Source organism: Mobula birostris, chromosome 9, assembly GCF_030028105.1.
Source record: "Mobula birostris isolate sMobBir1 chromosome 9, sMobBir1.hap1, whole genome shotgun sequence".
In the NCBI taxonomy this organism is placed as follows: Eukaryota; Metazoa; Chordata; class Chondrichthyes; order Myliobatiformes; family Myliobatidae; genus Mobula; species Mobula birostris.
In genome coordinates this window covers 40,508,268-40,525,418 of record NC_092378.1, presented here as the reverse complement: position 1 = coordinate 40,525,418, position 17,151 = coordinate 40,508,268, and the positions used below count along the sequence as shown (strand labels likewise).

The 17,151-nt window shown below is 38.7% G+C and overlaps 1 protein-coding gene across 1 annotated transcript in view; it reads right to left on the bottom strand.

Moving 5' to 3' along the window:
* The window catches only part of hyal6 (hyaluronoglucosaminidase 6), a 39,582-nt gene extending 26,892 nt beyond the window's left edge, over nucleotides 1-12,690 (bottom strand). The window contains exon 1 of the mRNA XM_072269303.1: nucleotides 12,628-12,690. The gene's annotated coding sequence lies outside the window, so the exon portion shown is untranslated. The remainder of the gene's footprint in view (nucleotides 1-12,627) is intronic.
* Nucleotides 12,691-17,151: the final 4,461 nt, after the last annotated feature.

Below are 17,151 nucleotides of genomic sequence, written 5' to 3'. Positions count from 1 at the left end.
TAGGCACATGGAGCTTAGAAAAATAGAAGGCTATGGGTAAACCTAGGTGGTTCTAAAGTAAGGACATATTTGGCACAGCTTTGTGGGCCAAAGGGCCTGTATTGTGCTGTAGGTTTTCTATGTTTCTATGTTTTTAAAATTTTAAGTACTTAGCCTGCATTTTACTTTTATTTAATTTTACACTTCCATTTTTGATGTTTAAGACATCTTGTGTGTGTGTGTATATGTATATATATATATATTTGATTAAGCATTTTTGCTCATTTAGGTAATTAGTTATGGGTTATATGTAAAATATGTTAATTCTATACAACCATCTGATATATGTGCACTTCACTGCTAAAAGTAAAGTTACACCCTCATTTCAGACTCTGTGTCTTCCTTCTAATTAATTTAATGTTTTGAAGCTGCAAAACATTACAGTTATAAATTCACTATTTTATTTGTCATTTTTACAAATGATCATGATACTGCAATGAACAAGTGAGTTAGGATGATCAATATGTACTTGGAGCAAATCAATAATAGTTGGGAAAATAGAATATTCTGGAAATACTGAACAAGTCAGGCAGTATCTATAGAAAGAGGAGTAAAGTTAATGTTTCATCTAAAAGATGCTTTTTTGGTGCTCTGGCAAAATGACCTTAACCTGAAATGGTAACTCCTTTTCTATCTCCACAGGTGCTGCCTGATCCACAGTATTTCAAATATTTTCTTTAAACAAACACAAAGTCCCAGCTTTTGCATTTTCTTTTGATTTTCAGTCACAGTTGTATTAAGTCTCCATCTTCAGAACTAAGCTTGGTCTTGACATTACTCTGATGAGCAGGTCAACACTGCACTGAATTTTGAAGTAATAATTCAATGACACTATAACATAAAAAAGATGCACAGAGCAGATTTTTATTTCATTAATTTCACTGGGTGTAAAATCACATGCTCTTCTTCATCAATACAGAGTAACACAGTATGGAATCATGCCTTGCAGTCCAAATGATGATTTTTTGAAGAATCCGTGAAAATGAAACTTTACCATATAAGAACAAAAGGATTCACTGAAGACGAGGCATGTCGCTAAGGAAGAAACCATAAAAGTTGCTGTGGGAAAATAGTTTCAGTATAATTGCTAGTGATACAGAGCCAATGCGCCTAAACAAGAACAAAGAAAATAATATGCCAAAGACGAAGATCCCTCAGGCTTTAGCTTCCCAACCCAGATTCTGTAGCTGGGTTGTTAATACTTTGCCCTGTGGCTCCCTTAAGATTTCCACTTGTAAACAGTGTACACCAAAATTTTTCAAGTTGTGAATCTTTAAATTTAAATCCCCCATTAAGCATAGATAATTAGATCTATTTTTCGGCAGGAAAGTAAATCTCTGACTTGTACTTTTGCTTAAAAAGGACCGTGTGGGCTCTTCTTTAAACTAAAGCAGATTTTATTTGTCTTTTATTAACTATGGAGCTGGGACAATTATTATAGTTGGTTCATCAGAGAGCCTGTTGAAGACTCAGATGGTACATTGAGCTACACATTTTCCACTTTTGGATGCCTGGTGACATTAATACCCATGTACAACCTGAGAAGAAAATTTCAAAAAAAATCAATGAAGTTGAGTTAATCTTTGCTCTTCTATCCCAAGAAGAAAGATGTATGAAGAGACATGATCCATCTCTCCTTCATATATCCAAAGCAAAAAATAAAATTAGGCTTTTCACTATTGATCGACTTATGTTTCAGATTAGATAATCTGCTCATGTTGGAAAACAGAACTTTGTTTTGGTTTTGGCATCATGCTTGGGAACTGAGTATTTTCCACTGGGGAGGTGCATTAGTTACTTTTTAGACCCGGTTTCACTTCTACGCTCCATTGTATTTGGCACAAAAATATTTCTGTTGGCATAAACTGCTTTATAGTTTGCGTATGTGCTTATGTTTTCAAACTTCAGTCAATTACTTTGTTGTGTATTTCTTGGACAGTTTGTGTCTGATGAACTTCTGTAAAATCAAGATCAGCAATAGCAGAAATTTTACTAATATGTTAACATAAAGTAATTACAAATCAAGTTACTAAGAATGATGAGAACTTGGGAATTCAGAATTATCACCACTAATCTATGTGTGGAGGCATGGGCGATGAATGAATTCTTACATAAAGATTTCTCATTAGTATTTACTGTGGAGGCGGTCATGAAATCTTGGGAACCCATGCCCTGGATCTTGAAAATGTTGGAGCAACTGAACAGGTTCCAAGTGTATTGTAAGGCAGAATGGGAGGTGAGGGAAGAAACTGATAGGACCCTTGCAAATATTTTTGTATCTTTCTTAGCCATGGGTGAGGTTCCAGAAGACTGCAGGATGACAAATATTGTGCTGTATTTAAAAAGGGCTGCGGGCGCTATATTTCATTAGAAGCTTGAGGAGATTTGGTATGTCACTAAAAATTCCAGCAACTTTCTACAGATGTACCGTGGTGAGCACTCTAACTGGTTGCATCAACATCTGGCATAGAATCAGAAAAGGCTGCAGGGGGTTGCAAGCTCAGCCAGCTCCATTATAGGCACTTGCTTCTCCAGCATGGAGGATATCTTCAAAAGATAATGCCTTAAAAAGGCAGCATCCATTAGTAAGGATTCTCATCATGCAACACATGCCCTCTTCTCATTGCTACCATCAGTGAGGAGGTAAAGAAGCCTGAAGAGAAACACTCAACATTTTAGAAACAACTTCTTCCCCTCCACCATCAGATTTCTGAATGGACAATGCAACAACCCATGAGCATTATCTCACTTTATTTGCACTCTTTTTGCACTACATGTTTAATTTAATTTTTATATTTATATACAGTGGATTGTGTTTCATTAGGAACACATTGGGACCAGTATATTTTGGCCCAATTAAGAGGCTGTCCCAATTAGCTGCAGTTCCATGGAAATATTTGAAAAGGTATAAAAGAGACTGTTAGTTAAACTACTTTTTAACTAACAAATTATGTATTTAAAAATAAAGAACAAATTGAATCACTACCAATACTACTACAGTACTCTAAAACTGTGTATTAGTTCCTTATGGGTACCGATGGAGGAATTCATCCACTGTATGCTGCTGTGTTCTTTTGATTCTGTGTAAATGAACAAAATCAGCACAGTGCAGATACAGGCATCCCCCGCTTTTCGAACATTCGCTTTACGAAACCTCACTGTTACAAAAGACCTACATTAGTACCCTGTTTTTGCTAACAGAAGGTGTTTTCACTATTACAGAAAAAATCAGCGCGCGATAAAAAGTCAGCGTGCAAAAAAATCAGCACGCAATAAAATCAGCACGCAATAAAAGGCAGCGCGCGCCCCGAGCGGCTGCTCTCCCTGGGATTCAGAACGGCATTCTTGCCGGCATTGCTTAATCATGTGCCTGTGAGCAGCTGTTTGCAAGATGAGTTCTGAGGTGTCGGAAAAGCCTAAAAGAGCTCGTAAGTGTGTTACACTTAGTGTAAAACTAGACATAATTAAGCATTTCAATCGTGGTGAACGAAGTAAGGACAAAGTGAGTTTGGCTTGTGGAAGCTGATGAAGATGATGTCAAAGAGGTTTTGACATCCCATGACCAAGAACTGATAGATGAAGAGCTGATGCAATTGGAAGAGGAAAGAATAACAATTGAAATCGAATGCAGTAGCGGAATGAACGTGAAGCAACTGAGTGAGATTTTCACTACAATGATAAAGTACAACTTTAATTTTGAAAGGGTATGTAGGTTTAGGGGATATTTGCAGGGTGGTTTGAGTCCTTACAAAGAACTGTATGATAGAAAAATGCACGAGGCTCAGCAGTCAAGTAAGCCTTCCACATCAGCCACAGCAGTCATAAGAGAAGATGAGCCGCCTGCTCTAATGGAAACAGACGACGATGAGATGACACCCCAGTGTCCCACCACCCCAACCCCCAGGCCACGGACAGATACCGATTCGCAGAGAATGCAGCGAAAGCTGGGAGGCTCACAGCACATCTTTAAGAAAAAAGCCAAAATAAACATGCTAATTAATTAGGCGCCGACCGACATGTAAATGTCGGCCCAGATCAGAGGCGATGCAATCGGCAATCGGCACTGGTCTGGGCCGTCAATTACGTGTCGGGTGGCACCTAATTAATTAGCATGTTTATTTCGGCTTTTTTCTTAAAGATGTGCTGGGTGCCTCCCGGCTACCGCTGCATGCTTCACGGCAATGTATCAGTCGGCGGCCTGGAGGGTGGAGGCCACTGCACCACCCCAGCCTGCGACGACTCAGTCTAACACACCATCATCAGTGTACTTGGTGCTTTCCTAATTCCGGTAAGTGATACTGAACTGTACATACATTATTTCTACTTTATATAGGTTGTGTATTTTTACACGTTATTTGGTATGATTTGGCAGCTTCATAGCTTAAACGTTACTAGAGTGCGCTTGCGCCGTGTTTTTGCCGACAACGCTTGCATGAGATTTTCGCTTCGGAGAACAGTGCCGGCAATGATTGTGGAAAAGTATTTCTACTTTATATAGGCTGTGTATTTATCATATCATTCCTGCTTTTACTATATGTTACTGTTATTTTAGGTTTTATGTGTTATTTGGCATGATTTTCCCATATAAATAAATGGTAATTGCTTCTTCGTTTTACGACATTTCGGCTTACGAACCGTTTCATAGGAACGCTCTACCTTCGGATGGCTGGGGAAACCTGTAATGGACTGCCTTCGTGTTATGCTTTCAACAATTGCATCCTCCAAATCTTCATTTTCATTGTAACATTCAAGATGATTGTGGATACCTTCAAATGCTTCCTAACATTGAAATAGTGAAATCATTTCATTTTCGCTCCCGGCTGTTTCTGGCATCTTCAAGCCTGAATGCTTGAATCTGCAGTGAGCAAAGCAGTTCTAAGCTGTCTTACTGCTTATATCTCACCAACTATCAGAGACAAAAATCACTGCTTTTTGAACACAAACACATGCAACTGATGCTAGTCAAAACTGTTCTCTTTAAGCGTATTGTGGTGTCTGAATGCCACACAAGTTCATATGACTGATGCTAGTTAGAAACGGTTAGGCAACAGTCCCTATCATAATTACGTAGCTTAACGTCTCAAGCAAATGAAGGGAATCCTGGCTATTTTCAGAATCTACTGTGTATATTTCTCATTGTAATTTATAGTTTTTATGTATTGTGCTGTACTGCTGCCACAAAACAATAAATTTCATGACATATGTTACTGATTTTAAACCTTTTTCATAGAACATAGGATAGTACAGAATGGGAGAATACTCTTTGGCCCATAATAGAGTCATAGAAAGCTACAACACAGAAACAGGACCTTCAGCCCATCTAGTTGGGGCTAAACAATTTAAACTACCTAGTTCCACCTGGTCCATAGCCCTCTAATCCCCTCCCATCCATGTATTATCCAAATTTGTCATAAACGTTGAAATCATAATCACATCCTCTACTTGCACTGCCAGTTCACTCCACCCTCATCATCCTCTGAGTGAAGAAGTTTCCCCTCATGTTCCCCTTAAACATTTCACCATTCACTCTTAACCCATGACCTATAGTCGTAGTCTTACCCAGCCTCAATGGTAAATGCCTGCTTATATTTGCCCCATCTATACTTCTCATAATTTTGTATAATTCTATCAAATCTCCCCTCAATTCTCAATCTTCTACATTCTAGGGAATAAAGTTCTGACCTATTCAATCTTTCCTTCTAACTCAGCTCCTTGTACCATTTTTGTAAATTTTCTCTTCACTCTTTCAATTTTATTTACATCTTTCCTTTAAGTAGGTGACCAAATCTGCACACAATATTCCAAATTAGACCCCACAAATTTCTTAATATAACTTCCACATAACATCCCCACTCTTGTACTCAACATTTTGAACTATGAAGTCCAATGTGTCCAAAGCTTTGTTCATGACCCTACCTAACTGTACCACTACTTTCAATGAATTATGGTCCTACACTCCAAGATCCCTTTGTTCTTCTGCACTCCTCAGTGCCCTAATGCCTTCTGTATAAGACCTACTCTGGATGATCCTGCCAAAGTGCAACACCTCACACTGGTCTGCATTCAATTCCATGTGCTATTTTTCAGCCCATTTATCCAGCTGGTCCAGATCCCACTGCAAGCTCTGATAGCCTTTCTTGCTACCCACTGCACCCCTAACCTTGGTGACATTTGCAAATTTGCTGATCCAGTTAACCACATTATCATCCAGATGGTTGATAGAGATGACAAACAACAACGGACCCAGCACCAATCCCTATGGCACTCCACTAGTCACAGGACTCCAGTCAGAGAGGCAACCCTCTACTACCACTCTCTGGTTCTCCCGCAAAGCCAATGTCTAACCCAATTTATTATTTCATCTTGAATGCCAAGTGACTGAACCTTCTAGACCAATCACCTATGAAAGACTTTGTCAAATAGTAGTAGTCATTAGTCATACTTTATTAATCCCGGGGGAAATTGATTTTCGTTACAGTTGCTCCATAAATAATAAATAGTAATAGAACCATAAATAGTTAAATAGTAATATGTAAATTATGCCAGTAAATTATGAAATAAGTCCAGGACCAGCCTATCGGCTCAGGGTGTCTGACCCTCCAAGGGAAGAGTTGTAAAGTTTGATGGCCACAGACAGGAATGACTTCCTATGATGCTCAGTGCTGCATCTCGGTGGAATGAGTCTCTGGCTGAATGTACTCCCGTGCCCACCCAGTACATTATGTAGTGGATGGGAGACATTGACCAAGATGGCATGCAACTTGGACAGCATCCTCTTTTCAGACACCACCGTGAGAGAGTCCAGTTCCATCCCCACAGCATCACTGGCCTTACGAATGAGTTTGTTGATTCTGTTGGTGTCTGCCACCCTCAGCCTGCTGCCCCAGCACACAACAGCAAACTTGATAACACTGGCCACCACAGACCCGTAGAACATCCTCAGCATCATCCGGCAGATGTTAAAGGACCTCAGTCTCCTCAGGAAATAGAGACGGCTCTGACTCTTCTTGTAGACAGCCTCAGTGTTCTTAGACCAGTCCAGTTTATTGTCAATTCGTATCCCCAGGTATTTGTAATCCTCCACCACGTCCACACTGACACCCTGGATGGAAACAGGGGTCAGCGGTACCTTAGCTCTCCTCAGGTCTACCACCAGCTCCTTGGTCTTTTTCACATTAAGCTGCAGATAATTCTGCTCACACCATGTGACAAAGTTTCCTACCGTAGCCCTGTACTCAGCCTCATCTCCCTTGCTGATGCATCCAACGCAATGCTAACATTCTTGTAGACAACTTCCACTGCCTTGCTGTCATCAACTTTCCTGCTAATTTCCTCTAAAAACTCTGTAAGATCTCAATTTCCTGTTAATTTCCTCAAAAAAACTCTGAACTACCATGCACAGAGCCATGCTGACTATCCTTAATTGGTCCATACCTATTGACATCAGGCTCACTGGTCTATAATTTCTTGGTTCATTATTAGACTCTTTCTTAAACTGTGGAACAATATTAGCTACCCTCCAATACTTCACCTATTGCTAAGGATTATTTAACTGCCTATGCTAGGGCCCCCGCAATTTTTGCAGTTGTCTCCCATAGGGTCAGAGGGAACACCTTGTCAACCCCCGGGGATTTGTCCACCCTGATTTAGAACATAGAACATAGAATATTACAGCACAGTACAGGCCCTTTGGCCCACAATGTTGTGAGGACACTCAAACCCTGCTCCCATATAACCCCCACCTTAAATTCCTCCATATACCTGTCTAGTAGTCTCTTAAATTTCACTAGGGTATCTGCCTCCACCACTGACTCAGGCAGTGCATTCCACGCACCAACCACTCTCTGAGTAAAAAATCTTCCTCTAATATCCCCCTTGAACTTCCCATCCCTTACCTTAAAGCTTCAACCCTGGCAAAAGCATACTGTCTGTTTACTCTATCTATGCCTCTCAAAATCTTATAAATCTCGACCATATCTCTCTCAGCCTCCACCACTCCAGAGAAAACAGCCCAAATTTGTCCAACCTCCCGTTATAGCACATCTCCTCTAATCCAGGCAGTATCCTGGTTAAACTCTTCTGCAGGCTCTCCAAAGTTTTGACATCCTTCCTGTAATGGAACAACCAGAAATGTTTGCAGTACTCCAGATGAGGCCTAACTGGAGTTTAGTAAAACAGCAACACTATTTTCTGACTTGGACCGCATATCCCTCTGCTCATCAACACTTTAAAGCTCTTGCCTTCTGATTTTGAAGAAGCCAGAAAACAACAGGCCAGTTACCCAAACTCTCGTGGTTGGAAAGTTACCGGAAGGGATTCTACAAACATTGGCTGACAAAATGAGTGCTCCAGCCAATTGGTTTTAAGTTCTGGGTTGCCTTTCTATTTTATATACAGATAGATTTTGTTTAAAATCATGGCAAAAGAATAGAAAACTTCTTCTTCTATGTCAGCAAAACAAAAGAGCTGGTCTTTGACTCCAGGAAGGAGGGACCTTGCAAATGCTGCTGTCTACATCAACGGCATTAAGCTTGAATGTGTTGAGAGTTTCAAGCTCCTAAGAGTGAACATTACCTGGCTCAACTACTTCCTCAGGAAACTAAAGAAATTTGGCATGTCCCCATTAACCTTTATCAATTTTAATCAAAGCATTATAGAAGGCATACTATTTGCATAATGGATTGGTATGGCAACTGCTCTGCACATGACCTGAAAAAAATGCAGAAAGTTGTGGATACAATTTAGCACATCACAGAAACCAACCTCCCCTCAATGGACTCTGTCTATACTTCTCATTTTCTTAGTTAAATAGTCAGCATTATCAAAGACCCCACCTACCCTGGATATTCTGTCTTCAGCCTTCTCTCATCAGACAGAAGATGCAAAAGCCTGAAAGCATGTCCCCCAGACTCAAGGATAGCTTCAACTCTGCTGTTATAAGACTTTTGAACGTTCTGTCATTTGATAAAACAGACTCTTGGCCTCACAATCTACCTCATTATGATCTTGCATTTGATAGCCTACCTGTACTGCACTTTCTCTGAAGCTGTCACACTTCGTTCTGCATTGCTGTTGTTTTACCATGTTACACCTCAATATACTGAGTAATGATCTGATTGCATGAACAGTATGCAGGACAAGCTTTTTACTGCATCTTGGCACATGTGACAGAAATAAAAATCGCAGGCGCAGTTTATAGTATGTACAGAGATATTATCTTTTGCATTCTGTTGAACACCTGTCAAATTATCCAATGATCTTTCCAGAAATTCATCTTTTCTCTGTGTGGGCAGATTTTCTGGAATATGACTCACACATTAATTTCCTGCCAACCTTAAGACAGGCATTAACTTTAAATCCAATTGCCAAATACAATGCGTATGCTACTGATGGGCCCCTCGCCAATAAAAGGAAATTACAACCACATTGTCCATAATTTTGTCTCCTGGAAGTAAGGAATGGAAAAAAAAGGAGAACGGGTAGACTTGGTGCCATCATGATTTAGAAAATTCAGTAGTGACTAACAATTATCAACAGTTTTAGCTGCGTCTATGAATTGTATAGAGAGAAAAAAAGAAATTTCAAATGTATTTCAAATAAAAGTTGAAATGGAATCATGTGAAGAGCTATTAGCACGTGTGATCAAAGCTTAGACAAAGAGATAAATTTAAAGGAAGTCAGAAAGGATAGAATGTGAAGGATTGGATGGAGAGACAGTGTAAAATTCACTTGGTCCATTTCTGACACCTTTCTCCCCTTTCTTAATCTCCCTGTCTCCATCTCTGGGGACAAACCGATATCTTTTCTAAACCTACCGACTCCCACAGCTATCTTGATCTTACCTCTTCCCATCCAGTTCCCTGTAGAAATGCCTTTCCCTTTTCTTAGATCCTTCATCTCTGCCACATCAGTTCCCAGAATGAAGCTTTCCTTTCTAGAACATCAGAACCGAGTTTCCCTTCCTCCACCATTGAAGCAGGCCTCATCCACATCTCCTCCATTTCCCGAACATCCACCCTCAACATATTTTCCCACCATCTTAACAGAGATAGAGTTCCTCTTGTCCTCACCTACCATTCCATGAGCCTCAGATCCAGCACATTATTTCTGCAACTTCTGCCATCTTCAATGGGATCCTATCATCAAACACATCTTCACCTTCCCCGCTCCCACTCTCCACTTTTCGCAAGGATCGCTCCCTCAGTGAATCCATTGTCTATTCACCCCTCCTGGCACTTATCCCTGCAAGCAGAAGAAATGCTGCACCTGCTCATTCACTTCTTTCATCACCTCCATTCAGGGCCTCAAACTGTCCTTCCAGGTAAACTTCACCTGTGAATCTGTTGATGTTGTGTATTGTATCCGGTGCTCCCGATGTGGCCTCCTCTACGTTGGTGAGATCCAATGTACGTTTGTAGATTGGGGGACTGTTTGTCAAGCACCCTCATTCCATCCACAAAAAAGCAAGACTTCCTGGTGGTTAGCCGTTTTAATTCCAATCCCCATTCCCATTCCGGCATGTTGGTCTATGGTCTCCTCTTTTGCCACGATGAGGCCACTCTCAGGTTGGAGGAGAAACACCTCACATTCCATCTAGGTAACCTCCAACCTGATGGCCTGAACATCCATTTCTCTCATTTCTGGTAATTTCCCTACATCCCCTTCCCTCTTCTTCCATTTGCACTCTGACTCTCCTCTCCTCTTCTCTTCACCTGCCAATCATCTCCCTGGTACCCCTCCTCCTTCTCTATCTCCAATGGCCCACTCACCTCTCCTATCAAAACCTTTCATCTTCAGTCCTTTACCTTTTCCACCTATCACCTTCCTGCTCCTTACTTCCTCCACCACACACCTGGCTTCACCTATCACCTCCTAGCTTGCACTTCTTCACCTCTCCCCACCATCTTATTCTGGCTTCTTCCCCCTTCCTTTCCAGTCCTGTTGAAAGTCTAGCCCGAAGCATCAACTGTATTCATTTCCATAGATGCTGCCTGACCTGCTGCTTTCCTCCAGCATTTTGTATGTGTTGCTCTGGATTTCCAGCATCTGCAGAATCTCTCGTGTTTATGCAATAAAAAGGAGATCCTTTTGCAAACAGCAGAATCCATGAATTTATATTGCTTGTAAAATAATAATTGCAACAATTTAGAGTAAGTCACTACACAACAGTTATTATTGTCTCCCCTTTCCAACAAATCATAAAGTTTATTTGTAGCATAGTTACAGTTTTAATCCTTTTAAAAGTACACAGAGAATACACAAAATTTCACATGCAATGTTAAACAACAGAAGTCCAGTCTTGTTATTGTCATTAATCTTCTGAAATTTTTAACTTATATTGATGAAGGGAAGAAATACATGTGTAAATATCTTGAGAGTTTTTTTTACACACAATTGGTAAAGAATACTAAAATATTAAAGAAATAAAATAATCTAAAATTGCTTGATTCAAAATTTTGGCCAATTTCAGGAATTAGAGTTCTTGTCTATATTGGGTCTGTACAGACAGGTATGAGGTTACCTAAATCTAAAGGTACATCACGAATGTATATAGTAAGGATAGACATTGTTAGCATGATAAAATCTTGAATTTATCAGGAAATCGCATGGACTACCATTTGCCCATAAATTCTAGCACAGCTGAAGGGTGTTACAGTGGTTATCAATGATTGCTTCCATGCAATGATACTGGTGGCACTGGCCTCATCCAAATCTAGAATCTTAATTATGCTTCTCCATTTCAAATGTTACCTTGCATTTAATCCTACTGAGGTCGCTGTTGAAAAGTGTTCACATAATATACACGGTTAGTTATAATGAATTTCATTATCTTCTTTTGAAATCTACTATGGCTTGTCCACCTGTTTGTTCAGGAATTTTACTTTTGTAGGAAGCTGTCCTGAATATAGACAAGAGTTGTCTGCTACACTAAATGGCTTTATATAACTTTTAAAAACTATCTATAATTGAAACTTGAATATTTAAATAAACATGAACAATTACTGGACATTTGCATCTCTAGAATTAATTCCCTTAAATAAACATAACATCAAAGGTTCTGTTGAGAGTACTAAGAACAACCACTGATTATGTTTTATGTCTTTATTGAATGGAGCTAAATCAAACCCTTTTACCTTCATTTTTGGCTCCACTTTGGAAATTATAAACATAAAGATTGCTTTTCCATTATTTTCGTTTGCTCTGTGGTTATACAAAGTGATTTAATATTTGAGACAACCCACTCCAGTTAGATCCGAAATCACAGCCAATTTTTAGCTGGATGTCAATTGGACTACTATTAAACCGAATGATTTCCTGGATATTATTATAGAAATAAAATAACTTGCATGAAAGATAAATTAAATTATAGGAATTGCATTTTTGTTTGAACTACTAAGCAACAGTTTGAAGATTTTCAGTTATACCTTGACTTTCAACCAAAGATTCTCCTCGGAAATGAATTTTTCTACATGTCGGAAAGCGTAGTTTGAATATTATATAACATTTCAAGCTTGATGATTCACAATATTTGCTTTTATTACCCTGAAACCATCAGGTTTCTGAACCCGCATTGATAAATTCACTCACCTCAACTGTGAACTGAATTCACAACCTATAGACTCACTTTCAAGGACTCAAACTTATGTCCTCAGTATCGTTGATTTACACAATTTCATCAGGCTTTATAAATGTATGGTTTTCTATTGTATTTCTTTGTTTTCCTGTAAATATCTGCAAGAAAATGAATCTCAAGGTAGTATATGATGACATATATGTACTTTGATAATAAATTTAATTTGATGTAAAAGTCAAAATCAAAGTTACTAAGCAGTCAACTTGAAGACAGTCAACTTGAGTTGTGTAAAAACATGCAAAGCGAAATCGTGTGCCAAGCTTTTATCACGTTGCATCCTGCAAGTACATGTGTGCTTATTCAAGAGCCCATATTATGAGAATTTGTCTGTCATTACACTGAACAGTTTGCATCACAATAAAAACAAGTCAGTCCACAGCAATAGAATATGAGCTGTTACTACCACAGGTATTGAACATAGGTGAACATCTAGATCTAAGTAAGACAATGTAAATGCAAACATTTCCAAGAATGTTCAGGTCTTACCTTGACATTGAAACATCCAACAGTCTGGGGTCCCTCCTAGAAAGAGGAATGTTTCTGCAGGTTTGAGATAAAGTTTTACTATATTGTTATGCTCCACCTAATGGGAGTGATTATGCTAAGTAATGCTAAGTAATTGACACTCAAAGCTTTGCATAATACATTCCCCAATGATTATAACATAAATTATGTTGTTTTGGTAACTGAAAAACATCAAAGTCAAATCCAAGTGCTATGAAATAAAGTCTTTCTCCGCATAAATGACTTATAGTGCACGGCACTGGTGTTTTTAACTTGCAGTTGTTGATCCTTGGGGAACGGGAACTAACTTAAAAAGCATAAGGGAAGGAGGTCTACTGCACAATAACTGACAGCAATCAGCTCTCTGATGATCAGAAGGCCTAAAGTGGTGCTTTTGACTACTATATAGTTAATAGTCTGCTATAAAATAATTAAAGAATAGAAGGTAAACCAGTGGAAGAGTATATATAAATAACTCAAACAAAGATAAACTGAGCCACATAGACTTATGATATTGCAGTAGTAGTGGGACAGGTTAAGATAATATTCTTGGTCACATGCATAATCATTCATCAACAGACTGTTGTGCTAAGTGCATCTTGTAGTATTGACTATATATTGCACTCTGCCTCCGGAATTTATTTCCATTCATACGTAGTCAATAACGGTAACCAACACTCCATGTTGTCTTGTGTGCTAATGTCCAGTAATATGAAAACCTATTCAGAAAAACTAGATGTAAGTTTGTTGGACCATAATGGAATTAATGAAGTTGAATATGGCAAAGTGTGATGTCAAGGCAAAACTTGGCAGCCAGTTGATAATGAAATCAAATGATCATTACATCAGCTGATATACCGCAAACCACAGGTTAACTTTAGCTCATCATGTTGCCTAAAGGAATATAGGATAGAATCTATGTGGTGGGAGTTAAAAAACATTATAGTTCATTACCTTAAAAGATTACTCAAGCTGACTACAAAACAAATTCTCAGAGAGAAAGTAACACTAAAGGGAAAAATGAGAAAATAGGAGCAGAACAACAATTAACATTTGAGGGTTACAGCTCTCAAATTTATCAGAATGGTCCTGGTAATGAACGATAAATTATGTGGATAGACGAAGAAACCAGGAATGAGAGCATGGGACAACATTTGAATTTTTTTTCGCCACACAGCAAGTTGCTTTCGTATGAAAAATGTTGGAAGCAAATGTCTTTCAAGGGGATATTGGGTAATATTTAAGAAAAAGTTGCAGGACTCTTGGGGAAGAGCTGGTGAATAAAGTTTATGTGATTGTTTTAGCATGGGACAAAAGGACTTTGAGGAGCAGAATGGTCATCTTATGTCCTGAGTGGACCAGCTGGATTTATTTTGAATCAGCTTGAACACCTAAAGTAAAACCTATAATCTAAAAAATGAGCAAAAGTATACATTGTTGTTATTTATTTTTAAATATTCCTCAATGATTCAGTTATACCTATCCATGAGACAAGCTAAAATTTTCCCTGTATTTGGCAAATATTTCTTTATTGTTTGCTGTTATTGCCTGGTGAAAGCCATTGGGTAACAAAGATTTCTTTAGGAAATCGTAATCAAATTAGCTGCAAACTACTACAAAACTTACTACAATTTCCAAACTAGAATGTATAATACTTAAACATAAAAGTTAAAAGTTAGTCAGCAGGTGCAATTTTTTCACGTGCCTATGCTTTATTAGACAAGTGCTGACATCCTATTTAGTTAAGTGTGTTCGCATTTTAGATTTGCAAGATTTACATATTTTTTTGTATTTTTTTCTTTCATTCTTACATTTGAAACTCAGTATCTTCAAAAGAAATCAGTGTATTTGTGTCAGGTAAGCCAATTATGGATATTATACAATTTACCTTGAAAATAAAATGTGATTTCAAGTGTTTTTTTGTCATTGAGTTTGGTATATGCTTCAAAATGACTTTTGAGAGTGCTTCACGGTATTCTTAAGTAAATGAAATACAAAGTTACTATTTATGGAAAATTTTGGAAGAGTTTTAAGTAATCATACCATTTATGGAAGATACTAAATGCAAGCCAAACACTAAATCTAGCTGAAGGAGAGAAAGAGACAGCAGACCATAAGGCAGGTTCTGGGCCTTAGCTTAGGGGCAAATGAGTAAAAGACGAACATAGCAATTAGTGTAAACTCAAAATACTTTGGTTTATTGACTATTTGTGCCAATTATGCTTTCTCTCAATTTCCTTGAGATGTCATCCATGTTAAAATGCCATAGAAATTCAAGTACATTTCTGTTCATAGAATGTGGATAGATGTGTCCCTCCCCTATTGCCCTTATACTGGGGAGCTTGCCTAAATATATCAGGGGGCAAATATATCTGACAGACTGAGAGAGAATGTAGACAGAAAGTCTGAAGACTTTGTGCCTGAAAAATCATGCAAAACAGTGTTAGCCCATTCTGGGCGGGATACTGGGCTCATTCTCTTACTCAATGTCAGCAAGACCAAGGAGCTGATTATTGAATTCAGGAGGAGGAAGTGGGATGCCCATGAGGCAATCTTCATCAGGAGATCAGATGTGGAGAGGGTCAACAACTTTAAATTCTTCAGGGTTATCTTTTCAGAGGAACTGTTTAGGGCAATTACGAAGAAAGCGCGGCAGTGCCTTGACTTCCTTAGAGGTTTGTGAAGATTCAGCATGACACCTAACACTTTAACAAACTTTTATAAATATGTGGTGGACAGTATATTGACTGGCTGCATCACAGCCTGGTAGAGAAACACCCATGCCCTTGAATGGAAAATCCAGTCCATTATGGGCAAAATCCTCCTCACCATCTACACGGAGCCTTGTCACAGGAAAACAGCATCCATCATCAAGGACCCCCACCACCTAGGACATGTTCTCTTTTCATGGCAGCCATCTGGAAGAAGGTACAGGAGCCTCAGGACTCACATCACCAGGTTCAGGAACAATTATCTCCCCTCAAATTCAGTTGCCCATCATTGAAAAGTTTCTACAATCAATGGACACTTTCAGACTGTTCATCTCATGTTCTCAATATGTAATGATATTTAGCTATATTTACATTAACACAATTTGTTAGTTATCTTCTGTACTCTGGTTGAACATCCTAGTTGAATGTCTTCCATTGATTCTATTATGGTTACTATTCTATAGATTTATTGAGTATGCCCACAAGAAAATGAATCTCAGCATTGTATATGGTGACATACAGTGCCTATAAAAAGTATTCTCTACCCTTGGAAGTTTTCATGTTTTTTTTGTTTTACTCATTGAATCACAGTGGATTTAATTTGGCTTTTTTGACACTGATCACAGAATTCTTTCGTATCGAAGTGAAAACAGATCTCTACAGAATGATCTAAATTAATTACAAATATAAAACACAAATAAATTGATTGCATAAGTATTCACCCCCTTTATTAAGACACATAAATCATCATTGGTGCAGAAGTCACATAATTAGTTGAATGGAGATCACCTGTGTGCAGTCAAGGTGTTTCAATCGATTGCAGTAAAAATACAAATCTGGAATGTCCAACTGCTAGTGTTAGTATTCTGGCATAAACTACACCATGAAGACAAAAGAACACTCCAAGAAACTTTGTGAAAAGGTTATTGAAAAGCACAAGTCAGGAGATGGGTACAAGAAAATTTTCCAAGTTACTGAATATCCCTTGGAGTACAGTTAAGTCAATCATCAAGAAATGGGAAGAATATGGCACAGCTGTAAATCTGCCTAGGGCAGGCTATCCTCAAAATCTGAGTACTGTACAAGAAGGGGACTAGTGAGGGAGGCCACCAAGAGACCTGTGACATCTCTGGAGGAGTTACAAACTTCAGTGCCTGAGATGGGAGAGACTGTGCATACAACTTCATCTGTTGCAGCTTTATGGAAGAGATGCAAAGAGAAAGCCACAGTTGAAAAAAAAACTCACAGCAAGTCCTGGAAGGT